The sequence below is a fragment of the Pteronotus mesoamericanus genome, unplaced genomic scaffold (assembly GCF_021234165.1).
Source record: "Pteronotus mesoamericanus isolate MK-2021 breed Mesoamerican mustached bat unplaced genomic scaffold, CSHL_Meso_final scaffold_1066, whole genome shotgun sequence".
NCBI classification, from domain to species: Eukaryota; Metazoa; Chordata; class Mammalia; order Chiroptera; family Mormoopidae; genus Pteronotus; species Pteronotus mesoamericanus.
Genome location: NW_026555299.1, coordinates 2,171,300 through 2,188,622, shown reverse-complemented (window position 1 = coordinate 2,188,622; position 17,323 = coordinate 2,171,300).

The window sequence follows — 17,323 nt, the reverse complement described above, 5'->3', positions numbered from 1 at the left end:
ATTTTCCACATGACCAAACCTGTCGGCTAATGCGTCAGTCTTGCTTGTTTTCCTGGGAACAAACACCCTTACCCCTAGAGCCTTCTGACTTCCTGCCGGCCCAGACTGGTTGTCCTCTGGGCCAAGGCGCAGAGTCCTCCTTAGCCTTTACCCTTCCCCCCTGTCTCCTGGGTCCCTCATCTTCTTTCTTAGCTTGCTGGGTGTAACTGAGCCCATCTTTCAGTAGTTTCATAAGAAAAGGTACATGGAAGGCAAGTTATTTTAAGACATTTTATGTCTAGTAAGGTCTTTTTTTTTTACCCTCATATTTAATGGATAGTCTGGGTTGGTATACAATGACGCTAGGTGGTAAAACACTTTCAATCAGAATTTTAAGAGGCATTGGTTCCATTGTCTGCAAACTTCCAATGTTGCTGTCGAGAAGTTTGAAGCCATTGTTACTCCTGACCTTTTATGTGGAGGGCTGGGACCAGGGTGAGGTGAGCGTAGTACTCGCCTCTAGCGCAAAATGTAAGGGAGTGCCAAAAACCCGCTGATCAAAATGTATAATATTTTATGAATATTTTTAAAATAAAAATTAATGCAAAAAAGTCATGATAAATGAAATTTCAATCAAGACAGGAACCTCATTTGCCTCACTCTATTTCCATCCCCATCAGATCTCGTCTTTATTTTAAATTTTGCTGTTTTGTTCATCATGGATTATTTTGCATTTTTTTATTTTTTTTAAACAGTGCATTAATTTTTTCTATCTTGATCACTGAGTTTTTGGTGCCTCCTTAAATTTTGTGTACCAGGTAAGTGCCTCACTCACTGCATCCTAACTCCATCCCTTTCCAGAAACTTTGAAGAACTGCCCTTTCTATCTGCATATGAAATACAATGAGGAGCTTGGATGCAGGTATTGTTTTGATTCATTGAGTTGGATATTGAGTGAACCTTCCCATCTGGAAGTTCATGTTCTTTCATTCTGGAAAATTTTCTTGTATTATTTCTTTGACGGTTTAATTCCTTCCTCTCTCTATTTCTGGAACTCCTATTAACTAAATGTTAGAGCCCCTCAAGTGATCCCTTAATTTCTTAAGTTTTCTCTCAGTTTCTCCTCTAGCCCATCTGTGTGTGTGTGTGTGTGCATGTGTGTGTGTGTGTCTCTCTCTATATATATGTGTGTATATATGTATATATGTGTATGTATATATAAATATATATATATATATTTCCTGAGATGGTTCTTTGACTTCATCTTCCAGTTCTTCATACTTTTTAAACTTTTGCTAGCAGAGTTTTTACTTCCAAAAGTTCTTTCTTCTCTGATTATTTCTTTTTTTATTCCCCTCCATATTTTCTCATCTAAGAATATCAATTAAGGCTTCTTTGACCTTATGCCCCACTCAGTGAATAACCTCCATTTCCTCTTGTTCATATTTCCCTCAGAGAAGAATGAAGGAAACCTTCTCTCAGATGCCAGTGATCCTTGGCTTTGTGCTCACATCTAAGAGCAGGCCACCAAAAAGGCCAGCTGGAGACTTCAAAAGCCTGACCTTGGCACGTCGACTGGATCAACTGCACTGCAGAACAATCAGGTGTTCCTGCCAGCTCATCTGCTAGAACCTCCTAAACTTAAGCCTCTTTGGGTTATTTCTTTGAGGCTGTTTAGCTCCTCCCGAGAAGACATACTGCTGTCTCCTTGTGGGAGACAGATATAAGCATCTCTGAACTCTCAAGGGACTAAAAAGGGACAGAGAGCTGGCTGCACTGGACGAAGGTGAGCCCTGGGAAGTCTGCCTGCTCCTTTCCCTGACTTTCAGACTAACCCCCTGTTGTCACCCCTGCCTCCATCCCACCTCCTGGTGCCCCGATCCCTGACCTCTTTGGGTTACCGTAAAGGAAGTCAGCTTGCTTCTCCTCAGCACTGTCCCACCCATGAGTGTGGAGCTCTGAGCTCTCTCCTCTCTGGTAAGCCATTTATCCCTCCTCTAGCCTCTTTCCTCCCTCCATGCATTGAGATCAGGGAGTATGGGAGTCCCCTACTTCCATCAGAGACAGGATTCAGGCTGCTGGCGGCGAATATACAGTTTTCAGGAGGAGAATGGATTGGAAACACCTGTCTTCCTCCATCCTGTAAAGTCCTGAATCAAATCTCAAAGGTAGATAAGAGCTGACCAGGCAGTTGAGGCAGAGAGAGGTATTCCTGGCAGTGGGAGCTGTGTGTTCACAGCCGAGAGAAATGAAAGAGAAGTACCTACAGTTTCACACGGCTGGGAGCAAGGTTCAAGGAAGGAGCAGCTGGGTGGGAGCTGAGGCAGTGGGTCACGGACGGCCCTGAGCGCGCCAAGAAGTTTGGCCTTGATTCTGGAGCGAACAAGGAGCATGAGGGACAGGAGTCACGTGGCCAGATGTGCCCCTTGGGGAGCAGCACGGCACGTGTGCTGAGGCGGTTAGGAGGCAAACAAGCCTGGGAGGAAAGCGATCAACTGGCACGATGACAATGGTTTCCATGTGAGAAAAGGCGCAGAGGTGAACTCAAAGGCAGTTGCCCTGTGAGAGGAAATAAACATGAAAGCTACACGAAGGTAGGACCTAGGAACTTGTGACTATGAGGAATGGGGCATGAGGGCAGAGGGAGGAGTCTAGTTTGAATCCCAAGTTCCTCGTCTGGGCAACAGAGCAGGTGACAAGACTGTTCACAGAGACAGGGAAAGGAGGAGCAGGGATGGGGAAACTGGATTTGCACGCACACTGCATTCCTGCCGACTCCAGTCTCTGAGAAGTCCACGCTGGTATTACATAGTTGCAGTCAACATCCACATAGCAATTTGGGTCCTGCTTCTTTTTGTCTTAGCCATGCTTTCCAGGTGTCGACAAAATCCTCAAATGTCCTTCTGTAATTTGGCCACAGAGTACCCCCTCATGCTAATAAATAAAAAGGGTTCCACTCCTCAGACCTCTATTCCGGGTACTCTAAAGAGGGCTGCAATGAACTGCACGGTGGTCTTGGCAGGGCCTGTGAGCGGTCTCCATGGTCCAGGCTTCCTGCTTTCTCCAAGGCTGAGGACCCCTGCAGGGCAGGGTCCCTGGAGTCTGCTCCATCTGCTCTGCCACTTAAAAGGGGAGCACTGAGAAGCTTGCTCGGCCACGCAGCCCCTTGTAGCTTGTTGATCCCTCACACCAGCCTGAACCTCGTCTTCCTGTCCACAGTGACCGTGACCCACCTGGGCTTGGATGTGCAGCGCCGGTGGTAGAGCGGTGAGCACAGCTGCCTTCCAACAGAGCTTGGAAGGAGCGCGACCCTCACTCTCCCCTCACCTGAGCCCTCTCCCCTTCACAGTGGCCATGCTGCTTTCTGCCACCATGCGTCCCCACAGAGTGGCTCCCCACAGATCTCCTTTCAAGAGGATCCCCGGGTGCGGGAGTCCAGTGCCATCAAAGTCGCTGCACTCCTGAGAATAGTAGCGCCCCCACAGGGAAGCCAGAGACCTTGTGGCGGGGTTGGGGGGGGAAGGAGTGTACCAATAGTTGTTACGGCAACCGGGGCTCCCAAAATGGAGGAGGAGGAAAAGACGGCCCTGCTCAAGAGTTGCCATGGCAACCCAGATCCTTGAAGCCCGCTTTGAAGACAAAATCCACCCGCTCCCCACTTACAATGAAGTACCCGGGACTCCTCAGGATTCTTCGCGGTCCAGAAAGCCGAGTGGAATGGGTCATGTTCTCCTGGCCTCACAGTTGATTTCACAGACTTTTTAGGGACAAAAGGGCTTCCTAAACTTTTCTTTGGGAAGAGGGCTGGGGCTTGGCAACCAATTAATTCCCTACGATGTACCAGGGACACAGTGATAAATAAGACCCAGACCTGTTCTCCAGTGAAGGAGGCAGACATTTAAACATCGCTGCAGGAGTGTTGCTGGAGGAATAAATCGTTCAGCCTTTTCTGAAGATAGTTTGGCAGTGTCTGTTAAAATGTTAGGTGCGCAAACTCCGGGTCGCCGCAATCCCACCTCCTAGGCTCTGCCTGCAGAATCACCTGCATGCGGCGGTGGTTGTTGCAGCAGCATTAGCAGCAAAAAAAGGATGGGAAGCAACCTAAGTGCCCACCGTGGAGGCCAGTCAAGTTGGTTTGGGTACATCCACGTATGTTGAACATACACCTGAACATATGCAAAATAACACAAGAAATTGTTAGCAGGGATGCCGCAAGAGCAGTGGATTGGGATAGGGGAAGAAGGAACTTCACTTTTAGTCCTAAACCATTTGGCTATGTTACAGGATCACGTATTCTTTTTATATTTTCAAGAAAATACTAAATAGGCCCTGGCCGGGTAGCTCAGTGGGTTAGGGCATCATCCCGCTATGCCAAGGTTGTGGGTTTGATCCCAGGTCAGGGCACAAATAAGAATCAACGAATGAATGCATAAAAAGTTTCTTTTAATTTTAAAAAGAAAATGCTAAATATTAGGACAAACATAGAATGCTTGACACTACAATGACATTCATGGAGGTCAAAAGTGCACGCATTGCTGGTCCTCATGGAGTGCAAACCTCCACTCGAGAGACTTCCACCACAGGGACACTGACGGGGCAGGAAGGAAAGAGAGGGGAGGAAGAGTGAGGTCGCACTGGCAGTATAAGATGTCATCATAAGGAGAAGGAGGAAGTCATTTTAGGCCCAATGAGTAGCAAGAGCACAGGCTGGGAAGCGTACAGGTTTGGGCACTAAGGGAATTCCACGTGGTCCCTGCGCAGAGGTGGCAGAGATGGGGGTCATCCCACATCCATCCCAAGTGTGAACACAGGAGAGGGACATACAGAGAGCAGAACAGACAGAGCTTTCTGGCTGCAGCCTGGTGGTGGACTCGAGAGGACAAGGACCAGAGGCAGGATGACACCTGCAGCTGCCGGAATCCCGCCGGGGAGATGTGAGGAGAGCAGACGGGGAGCCGGGGTTACGGGAATAGTTCATAAGTAGGAAGGGCGGGACTTTATGAAGTTTATGAATCTATAGACATGCATTCTGTCAGACTAGGCGGAGCTCCTTGACTTCCAGATGGGGAAACGGAGGCTCCGTGGGAGAAATAAGGGGTTCCAGGCCACTGGTATCTTGACTTTGGGTTTTCTCTGGGCCTCTTGCAGGAGGTAGCTCGGTCCTTCCAGGCCTGGGCCTTTTTCAGTTCCTGATTCAGACATTCCACACTGCGGGGGATTGTCAAAGGCAAGGCCGCTGCCGAGGCAGGCCCTGCAGGAAGAAGAGCGGAAGATGAGGACCACACCCCTTAATGTCCTGGTGGCACGGGTCACATTCAGAGATCCAGAGCTCCTTAGGGGTAGTGTTCCAAGCGATGCCCTTGGGCGTGGCCCCATTTGAGGCGGTTGGCCAGGGCTGGGGCACCGGGAGGGGAGGCTGGTGGCAGGCATGGTGTTCCAAAGACCTGATCCAGGGAGAGCTTCTTTCACCTGCCTCTCTGGTGCCCTGCCCCATGCCAGGGGACAAAAAGATATCGCAGAAGCTCAGACAGAGCACTGAACTGGGGAGTCAGGCCCTGGAATCCAGTGACTTCTTGTCCTGCCACTCGTAAGGTGCCCTTGAGCTGGCCACGTACCAATCCCAGGTGAGAAGAGACGCACACCTCACACCGAGAAGGGCTGCATCAGACTTGACTGTGTTCCTGGAGCGCGGGGATGCCCCTGGGGGCGCATTATCACCCAGCTGCCAGCACGTCTACATTTATCAGACTAGTTTAAGGAAGGAACAGGGCCGATGGCCGTCATCCCTGAACTGCGGGCATGTACGCCGTTCGCAACGCACTCGACACGTGGTGTCCTCCCATTTGCCTTAAAAAATAAACAGGCGCCCAGGACCTGCGCAGCCGCTCCATTTTACAGATGCAGGAGACAGGTGCTGAGGAATTCTGATTCAGCCCAGATGCATGGAGTGCCTACCTCCTGCTAGCCGCTCGGCAGCAAGTACCAGCAGCAGCTGGGCTTGGGTGGGATCTATCAACACCGGTCCAAATCTCTGCGGAGGGAAGGCTTACCCATCAAACCAGTTCGGGGAATACTACCAACTCTCTCCCACTTTTGAACAATCACAATGCTGCTTATGTCAGCAAAGGCTTGGAGAGGTCCTGCAGTGACTCTGTCTAACGTGACATGTCCCAAACCTTACAGTCTCCCTTACAGTAAACGTCAGAGCAGCCTGCAGAGCTTGGGTTCCGTGAAACTCATTTTGACAAGTGCCGATCTGACCAATGGAAACATAGCACTCAAGGTGGACTTTCAGACACTTAAATGAAGGGTACGTCCTTGGGTGGGATTCCCTCCGTCCCTCAAATCACAACCGAAGCCTCTGCCTCCTCCTGGGCCTCAGGACAGGCAGCACTGACGAGGCGCAGGCCTGCTGGTCTCATAGCCGAGGCCTCGGCTGGCAAGTGGAGGCCCAAACCTTGGCTGTGGCAGAGTTTGGCTGTGGCAGAGTTTGTCTGTGGCTCTGGGGCCAGTCGTTTTCGGGTGGGCGGTAGGGTCAGGCATCTGGAACAGCCAAGACACAGATGTTCCAGCCACTCTTGGCTCCCCGCCTGGCTCCTGCTCTCCCTAATTCCAATATTTGGCTGCCGCTCTCACCTCATTCATATTCCAATGTCAACACTGCATAATCTCCCCCAAACACTGACAGCCTGGGAACACGGCAAGGGGAAGGGACAGCGGATGAGCGGGGGCACCGGGACGGAGGAGGAAGGGAAGTGGAGGTGAGCAGGAAGCAGGAAGCCGCTGGAAGCTCCGAGTAGGCAGCACTCCATCCGACCCCTCAGCTGGGCCAGCAGGAGCTGGGAGCCTCCCTGGAGGGATAAGATGGTGGCCCCAGAAGCCCCCAGCACCCACCTTGTGCTGTCATAGCCCCAAGGTGTGGCAGGCCTGGGACCATGGGTTTTGTATGATGCGCAGGAGGGAGCCGGCCCCAGTCCGGGAGACTCCAAGGTCTGGCTCCGGCTCTGCCTCTAACAGGCTGAATGGCCTGAGGCAAGTCACCCGACCTCTCTGGACTTCATTTCATTCATAAGATGAAGAGGTTGCCTATCTCTGTGACCCACCAGCTCTAACATTTGGGGAGGAGGCCACAGAGCATCGCAAGAGACAGCACAAGCCCGAGTGCAAAGCCAACTCTGTCCATGCTCTCGGCCACCCCGAGAGGGTGCTCTGAGCACCCTCATCTGTAAACCGCGGGCAATGCGGCGTCCACACACAGGGAGCCCATCGGGATTACAGGAGAGGGAGCGTGGGGAGCGTGGCGTCCTGAGCTGGGCCACGAAGGGTACGGGGAAGCTAGAATAAGCCCCGCTCGTCGCGCACCTTCCCCCCCACCCCCGCAGGCTCTTGAGGTGCCTCCTTGCACACAATCCTCCTGAGAGCTCTGTGGGGGAAGGACTGTCGCTATCCCATTCCAGAGGAGGAAACTGAGGCTCAGTAGCTGGCCCACGGTCACGCGGCTGGAGGTGACACACGGCTGAAGGAAACCGAGGTCTGTCTAAACACCAACGTCTGGGTGTCCCACGCCGTCTTTCTAAGCTTCGGGAACAGCCAGGGATTGGACCTGAGGTGCAGGAGTACCCCTCTCCTGACAGCAGACAGGGGTGCAGGATGTGGCCTGCAAGCCACCGCTTGGCACAGGGGGCACCCCCGGCGCCTTCACTCAGGCCTCCCTCCATCCACAGGACCCATCCTCATGGGTCCTCTCCCCGTCTCCGCCCACAAGAGCCCGGCCCGCGCGACTCCCCTGCCGTCTCTGCCCACCGACGTCCTTCCCCCAGCCCTCCCTCCACCACCTTCCCAGGGGACCGCTCGCTCGCCTAGGTCTGATTGCAAACCCCCAGGAATCCAGTGACCTCCATGACCTCCACCCAAATTTCCCCCAGAGCCACGTCCAGCCACACTTCCCGAGGAGGGCTGCTAATAAATATGTGTGAGATTTGCATGCTCTTTGCATACACTTACAAGGACCTGAAAGGCAATTTTCAAAAGAAGTATTATCAAGACTGCTTTCCCCTCCTTATCTCTCTATTTCTTCCTGTTCCTTTGAACCTACGCCCAGGCGCTGGCCCCGCTTCCCTCTTCTGAATGTGTAACTAAACAAGGGGAGTAATATTTATAAAAAGTAACAATTGCATTCCTTGAGCACCTACTATGTGCCAGGCACTGCCCCTCACAACAACCGTAGGAACTACTGTCTTAGAGAGTCCGAGGAGACTCAGGAAAGAGAACCTTTTTTCCCAGCCCCTGTTCAGAACCAACAGAGACACCGACTCAGTTGGGTGACTTTCAAAAATGGCCTCTTTATTCTAGGGAAAGCTGATTTGAGACAATAGGTCTAAGGTCAGGGGTTTCCTAATGCTGAACCCCGGGATCAGAAATACCCACTCTTTCTCAGGCTGCTAGACACCCCACCCCCAGCCTCCACTGACGAAGACTCCCCCGTAGAACTTGGAGCGCAGAAGCGCTTGGAGACGCCACAGCTCTCTGGGACAGACCCCAGAGAGAAGGAGCGAAAGGGGCTGGGCTGCTGAGGGGAGCGACTTAGTCCTGAGTTCGCCAGTTACCAGCGTCAACTCTCCCCGCCGGGGAAGGCTGGGCTGGCGGTAATGGGCGCTCCCCATTCTGCATTAATAAAGCGTAATATGCCGTGTAGAATGGGAGAAGACATCAGTAGTGGGTGAGAAGCAAGTGTCCCCCTATTTTACAGATGTGAAAACTGAGGTTACTTAACAGAGGGGCATCACACCTTGCCCAAGGTCAACTAGTAAGAAAGGGACGCGGTTAGCATTGAAACCCAAGGCTGTCTCACTATAGGGCCTGTGGGTTTTCCACGGCACCACAGTTGTCTCTCTGAAAGGCACACAGCCAAGGAGAGGGAACAAAGAGACGGCATGGGGAAGAAGACAGAGGGAAAGCAGCAGGGTGTCCCAATGTGGGTCAAGTGCAGCTGCGGACAATCTCCTGTCTCAGAGCCAGAGCAGGGAGGGCCTTTGGGCACCGAGGACTGCGGGCCCCCACTCTCACAGGCCCCCAGGAGTGAGCGGGCAGGGTGGAAGGCCACAGGGAGTGGCGGGAGCTGCGGTGAACGCGGCTGGGGGCGGGGGTGGGGGCGCCAGCGCAAGCCCGGCCCATCTTGGTCTTGCAACCGCACAAGCCCACGCTCAGTCAGGTCTGACTTTTCAAGAAATGCCAGAAATCAAAGTATTACCTGACATCCCCTTATCTGACTATGTTGGTTCAACGTTTAAGAGAATGAGCAAACACTGTTCTGGCAAAGAGAACATGACCGCCTCCCGGCTCCAGCCCACTGGCCACGCAGCCAGCAACCTCTAAAATTCCAGTCCGGGCCCTTCGCCGCTGTGCTCACTGGAATGTGAGCTCCTACGCTCCAGGACAGGCTGCGTGCTTGTCCCCTGCCAACCCCGCGGGCCTGCGCAGTGGGCGCTCCGTCAGCTGGAGAGCCCAGCCGTGGAGGCCGCCCGAGCGCCGACGTCGAGGGAAGAGCCAGGCCCGGTCATTCTGCGGTCCGTGCCCCTTCCACAAATGCACAGCGATCTCACGCTCATCTGCTCCAGGAGATGCTTCTTAGAAACGCAGTCGGGATCTCTGCGGGGAGAGGATGGAAACCTGCACTTTAAACAAGCCTCCCCAGGAATTCGCGCGCGCACTTATGTGTGGGAACCACCGCAGGGAGGCGGAGGGCAAAGACGGAAACGCACGGGCTCAGGCGGGCTTCCAGCCCTGCGCCAGACCAGCCCTGCATCAGCAAGTCGCCTAAGCCCTCTGAGCCTCCGTTTCCTCATCTGTAAAACAGGCAGGACATGGCCTGCTTCACACATTTGCCTTGAGGAGGGAATAAAGTCAGGGACACAAGAACCATTTGTGAACTCAAGCACTGGTTTTCAAACTGCAGGTCCCAGCCAATAAAATGGGTTGCGAGACCAGTTTAGTGAGTCTTCACCAGCATTATTTTTAATGAAATAGAAAGGAATAGAAAATAAGAAGAATATTGTTTCATGAAACTTTTTATTGAACATGAACTATACATACGTATATGGGAATAGATGCACATATGAGATGCTAGGGCCAATACATAGTTTTCTTCCCACGAGTGGTGGTTTAAAAAAAAAGTTTTATTTAAAAATGCACTGCTCTAAACATAGTTGTAAATCTTTATGACCTTGAATTAGGCAATAGTTTCTTAGATATGAGGCCAAAAACACAAGCAGCAAAAGAAAACAATAGATATACTGGAGTTCATCAAAATTTAAAACATTTGTGCTTCAAAGGGCATTTTAAGAAAGCCATAAAACTGGAGAAAGGATTTGCAAATCATATATCGGACTAACTTCGAGTTTCCAGGCTATAAATAAAGAACTTCTATAATTCAACAATAAAAAGGCAATCCAATTTAAAAATGGGCAAAGGGCTCAAGTAGATATTTCTCAAAAGACCTTCAAATGATCAGCAAATGCATAAAAAGGTGCTCAACATCATTAGCCACTAGGGAAATGCAAATCAAAACCACAGTGAGATCCCGCTTCATACCCACGAGGATGGCTATAATCAAAAAGACAATAACAAGTGCTGGCAAGGATGCGGAGAAACTGGAACCCGCATATACCACTGATGAAATGTAAAATGGTACGGTTGTTTTGGAAAACCAAATGCCCATCAACGGATGAATGGACGAGCAGAGTGTGATAGAGCCATGCACTGGAATATTACTCAGTCATAAAAAAAAAGAATGAAATTCGGGCCCATGTTACAATATGAATGAATCTCGAACACATTATACTAAATGAAAAAAGCCAGTCACCAAAGGCCATATATTATATGACCTCACCTATATGAAATGTTCAGAATAAGCAAATTCATAGAGGCAGAAAAATATTGGGTTGGCCAAAAAAATCCACTTAGTTTTTTCTATAAAATAAAAGACACATTTCTCATTTTCACAGATAACTTTATTAATTTGGATATTTTGAGTATGTCAGCTATTTCCCACGTGGCAGAACATTGATTGTTCTCAATTAATGTCTCGATTTGATCTCTATCAACTTTAACTGGTCTACCCGACTGGGGAGCATCATCTAGCAAAAAATCTTCAGCACGGAACTTTGCAAACCACTTTTGATGTGTTCAATCAATCGCAGTCTAATTAGAAGACAGTTTGTGCAGTGCCCTCCACACACCGCACAAATCTTTTTTGCACTTCATTTGCAGTTTTACCTTTCTTGAAATAATAAAGCATAACATGCTGAAAACGTTGCATATTTTCTTCCAAATTCAATAGTAAAATGGATACACACAAATTCACCAATTTTTATTATTTTTAAATGCATGTTGATATGACACTGTCACAATACAGTCTAACAACATTGTTTCAAATGAAGTTAAAGACAAGTAAGCGCTACTAGAGCCACTGTACAGAAAACAATCCAACTTTCTGGCCAACCCATAGATTCGTGTTCTCCGTGGACTAGAGGCGGGAGGTCGTGGAAGTGACTGTTGGCCGGGTTTCTTTTGGGGGTGGCACCAAATAATGGTGATGGTTGCACAACCTTGTCAATATACTAAAAACCACTAAATGGTACACTTTCAAACAGTGGATTTTATGTGAATTACATCTCAAAGACACTGTTCTGAAACACTGTGACATGGAATTTGTTCCTGCTAAAGAAAGTAAGACAGGAAACAAAAGAAAAAATGAAGAGAGTGCTAAGATTCTAAAGGGGCTGGGAGTCGCGGGGGTCAGGGTGGGGGATCCCGTTCCCACTGCATGCCCCCTGCCTGCCTGGCCAATGGCGAACCCACTTGAATGAATGAACCTTGTCCACACACTGTGGATGGTACTGTTTGCTGGTACAATGTCACCGAGGGGCAATTTTGCAATATCTATTAAAAACTAAAAAAAGACCTCAGACTTTTTATTTTAGGGATTGTAACCTCAAAAATACTCCCAGGAAGGGGTCACAATGAAGCCCATTCATAGCAGTATTGTTTGTAATTGGGGGGAAATGAGTAAATAATGTCTGGTAATTGAGAAATAATTAAGTAATGATCACGATGTAGTCATACGCGGGATACCGGGCAAATCTAGTTATCTGAGAATTAGTATTAAATGGGGAGTGGGGGTTATGAATGGGGAGGAAAGGACAGCTTTTTCATGACAGAAGAATTCTAATAAACTGGGTAATCTCAAAGTACCTCCCCCCACCAAGATATTTATTGATTACAAAGGAGAGAAGATGGTAAGATTCCAGGAGAGAAACCTAACAGACGCCACCCCACGCAGCAATGAAGGTTAATATCACCTGTGATTCGACTCATGGACATCGTGTACAGCCTGGGAAAGACACATTACTTCTGGGGAGTCCTTGCCTAAAACGCACCATCACAACTAATCGTGCAAAACACAGCAGACAAAACCAAACGGAGGAATAGTCTAGAAAATAAGTGGCCAGTACTCTTCAAAAGTGTGAAGGTCGTGAGAGACAGAGATGGGCCAAGGCCGAGGCTGTGCCCGGCTGGGCGAGGCTAGACCTGACACCTAAATGCAGGGTGTACCCTGGATTGGACCCTGGAACAGAAAAAGGTTATTAATAGAAAAGCTGGTGAAGTCCGAATAAAGTGTGTAGGTAAATAGTATTGTGCCACTGTTAATTTCTTAGTTTAGATCATTGTGGTACGGTTATACGAGATGTTAACATTAGGGAAAGCTGAGTGAAGAATATAAAGGGTGCTCTACTAGTATTTTGGCAACTTTTCTGTATATCTAATTATTTCCAAGTTTAAACATAACGGCTCCTATAATCCTGGTTTTGTATAAAACAGTTACAAGTTTGTGAGTATTTGCTGATTGCCTTCTCTGTACTGGATTGAATAGTATTCCCCTAAAATGATGTCCATCTGGTATCTCAGAATGTGGCTTTGTTTGGAAGTAGGTTCTTTGCAGATATAATTAGTTCAGATGAGACCATGCTGCGGCCAGTGTGGCTCAGTTGGTTGGAGCGCCATTCTGTGATCAAAGGGTTGCAGGTTCAATTCTTGGTCCAGGAACATATGAAAAGCAACCAATCAATATTTCTGTCTCACATCGATGTCTCCTTCTCTCCCTTTCTCTCTTTCCTCTCTCTCTAAAAGCAGCGGGAAAAAATGCCTTGGGTGAGCATTTTAAGAAATTTTTTAAAAAAAAAGACGAGGTCACACTGGATTAAGATGTGTCCTAAATTCAATGGCAGGTGGGCAATAAGAAGGCCATATGAAAACACATACAGACACGGAGAGAATACCCTGCGGGGACAGAGGCAGGGACCGGAGTGACACACCTGCAAGCCAGAGAGCCCCAAGTGTTTGCCGCCAGCGCCAGAAGCTGGGAAGAGAAGAGGGGAACAGACTCACCCCCAGAAGCTCCGGAAGAAACCGACTTGGCTGACACCTTGACTTCAGACTTCCAGACACCAAAAGTGCAAGAAGAAAGTCCTGTTGTCTTAATTTCCCCCAAGTTCGTGGTGACCTGTTGTGGCAGCTCTATGAAACCAGCACATCTCCCTGGCCAGCACTGCCCGCCCCTTAGCCCAGTCCCAAAGTCCCAATTTTCTGTGAGGGTCCCTGGGCTTCGGTGAAGCTGATTTGCTCCCATCCCCACTGGCTTAGGCCAGAAAGCATGTTCCATGGCCCTGGCCTCAAAGATGGGTTCAGAGATGCGTGTGACCCAGTTTCAGGCAAGGGAACTTGAGGGCATGTCTGCTGCCAGCTCCCAGGAAGAAGCTTCCTCACTCCCAGAAGAAGGTCCTACTTGTTAGACTTGAATGAGGACGCCATCATGCTCTGTTATAAGGGGAACCAGCCTCCATAGGAAAAGAACAAAACAGGAGGCAGAACGGAGGGAGAAAAACATTGGTCCGTCAGCGGGTGGCTGGATCAAGCCTCACCTGAAACTGGTAAACTCTGGACTTTTGAGTTACGTCCCTTCTGGTTTTAAACCAGTGGATTAAAGATTCTCAACAAACTCGAATAAGGCCAGATCCATGAAACAAAGCTGTCATCATGATTAGGGTTCTCATGCTAGCTTAGCCCTGTCTTCCTCTGTGTTGTTTTCTCAGCTTAGTAGCCTCAATGGAAAGAAAGCATCTCTATTGTATCAGTTAGGTGTCTGCTGCAATGATGCTGTATAACAAGCAGTCTTGAAAATCTCAATTGCTTACAGTAGCAATTATTCATTTTATAGTTGTGGATATATGTGAGTTGGGGCTTGGCTGATATCAGTTGGGTTAGGCTGGTCTTGAGACTTCTGCTTGGGTTCGGTTTGCTCCACCCAGCCTCCTCCCTAGGGCTCCTGATTCTGTTGGTCCAGGGTGGGGCCTGGGATCCTGCCTTTCTAAAAGGTCCTGGATGATGCTGGTGAGGACCAGTGGTAATGATCAAGAATGAAATTGGGAGCCTCAACCTTCCTAAGCCACATTCTCATTTATAAAATGACAATTCCACCTGCTGAGGGGAGTTTTCCTGGCACCCTCCAGGCATAAGGGGATGTGCTATTGTGCCTTTTCTTACCGTGACTGCCCTTCCACTGCGCCCCTTCCCAGCCCCCAGGAAAGGGCTCACAGCCCCGCCAGCTGGGAGTAGAGAAGCAAATATCACAATGCAAGCACAGCTTCCCATTAGCTGCTTTAAACTGCTCCCTGCAATAATGTGGGTGTAATCCATAAGACTCAATTATGGCTATCAGGCAATTAGGCACACCACAGCGAGGTTATTGCGTAATTAATGCTCAGCCCCTTTCCAGCAGGTTCTGAGAGTGGCACAGGTAACACCACTGACCCACCCCCGCCTCTGGGAGAGGAACAGGGACCCAAAATGAGGGGTTGCCCTCCCTTCAGGTTCTGAGGAGAATGTTCTTAGGAAATGAGCCCTGGAGGGGTGGCAAGGGGTCAGACTGTGTGCAGCCAAAACAGCCTGAGCCACTGACCGCCAGGGAGCCCTCACACCTACCACGGTGCTGGAATAGTCAGGTTTATCCTCCAGGATAGAGTTCAAATCCTGCCTCTGCTAGCGATCAGCTGCACAGTATTAGGCACTCACCTAATGTTTTTAAAGCCCCAACTTCCTTGTCTATTAAAGAAGGGAATCGATAACAATCACCTCCTAGGCTGCTATGAAAACTGAATTGAAAAGCTTGCATAGTGCTTCCATAGTTCCTGCAGGGCCATCTTTATTATCTCCCTGTCCTCACCCATACAATGTGGGCAAGTCCCACCTGGCCTAAGCTTGAAGGGCCTTCATGCAAAGGTGTGAGGTGGTCCATGTGCACGGGAAGTTCAGAGCATGTCGCTAACGTGCCATTGTACCTTAGCTACCATGTGCCTGGCTTTCTGCTCAGCCCTCCAGGACACAGCCGGGTATAGTCCCCAGGCCTCTGGAGAGGCTGCCCCCCAACAGGGCAGTAGGTGATTAACCACACTCAAGGATGGAAATCTAATGGTTTAGGTGGATACAACAGAGAAGAATCATTTCTTGAGCCATGATCTGTGGTATTCAAATGAGCCTCAAGTGACACAAAAGAGAAAAAAGTAGCCCAAACAATTTTTGAAATGGTGCAGGTGAGAGAGGAGAGCGAGACCCCCAGGGGCAGTAGGAGTTGGTGGCTCAGGCTGGAGCAAGGGGCTGCAGAGTGAGGGCTCCGGCCATTGTCAGAGAGACGGGGATTCTCACATCATCCTCACGTGTCCCCGTTACCAAAGGACACATCCACATAGGCGTGTCCACACAGGCACATATAGACAGACACGCAGATGCAGGCACAGACAGACATACGCTGCACACGCGCATGTGTGCACCCATAAACAAGTAGAGGCATGCAGCTTTTGCACCAACAAACAAGCACAGACATGCACAGAGATGCATACATACATGATGCGTGCATGCACACGTAAATAAAGCACACTCAGATATACACATGCACGCTCACTTAGTGATTCGTTAGAATCCACCAGCCTCTCAGAAATTGACGCGGTCCATTTTCCCACGATCTCTTCCAGCGGAGTGTGTGATTCCAAAGCTGTCCACAAGAGGGAGCTCAGGAACTAGAATTCAAGAGCCCCTGGCCGGCTAATACTTAGAATCCAGAGCTCAGAGGTTCCCGGGACCCTGCGTTTTGTAACCGGGAAAGCTGACGTTCTGACGACGTTCCGAAAACGCCTGCCCTGTTTTGCTCCAGGGATTATGGTCAGGAAAGGAGGTGGGGAGGAAGGCATTGTCACTGTCTCTGTTGGAGAGGGAAAGTTGGGGATATGGGAGGTAAGTTCTCCTGAGGTTGTTAGACACTGTCCCTAACTTACTGTGACCCTGAGTAAGTGACCTGGCTCCTCAGTGTCTGTTTTCTCATCTGTGAGGAAGCTGCTCTCTGTTGTCACCTGTTTCCCCAAGTCCCTCTGGAGGCCCCTAGACTGACCCTTCCCTTATCCATAGGCACGCAGCTCTCTGGCTCTCTGCTCTTCCTACCCTTTCAGGTCTCATGCTGTCGCCTCTGCAGACCGGATATAAGTGTCTCACACCATCACAATTTTATTTACACCACATTATTGCTACTTGAAACTGCCTTGTTTATTAAGGTGCTTGCATGTTTATTTTGTCTCCTCCAGGAGAATGTAAACCTCCTAAGAGCAGAGCCCTATGGTGTCCTGTTCCCTCCCTGTCCCGCACACCATTACTAACACCTAGAACATGCCTGGCACCCAGTGGGCTGCAGTAAGCAGAAAGAAGCATTAACTTCCTGGCGGGTCTGGAAAGGAGTCCCAGCTGTGTACTGGTGCTGCCCTCTAGTGGCGCTGGGTCCCCATCGCACCTGGCTTCTTAACCTCCCATCCCACCGGCCACCAGCGCGCCGGGCACATCACTGTGGGACTCTGGGGATGGAGGTGAGGGAATCTGGTCCCCAACGTTCATCCCTGTATTCAGATGAGTGAGGGACCCTTTCTGGCATCTAGTACTACAATTAACAAAGACGAGTTTCGTGTATGATGCGTACTCTGTCCTGGAAAAGACACCTCAGGGCAGAAATACGATGATGTCTGTCTCTATGGAGTCTAACAGACAGAGCGAGATAAGCCAGCCCAACCATCCCACCTTACAGGTAACATTACTGAAGCCCAAGCCAGGAGGGACAGGTAAAATTATCTGGCCTAAAAACACCCTAGAGTAATTGTCACCCATTTCCCCACCCACTGATAAGCACAGAACAGTCACATTTTTATGCAAAGCATGTGTTCCTGAAGACCTTGCATAATTCAAAACGTGC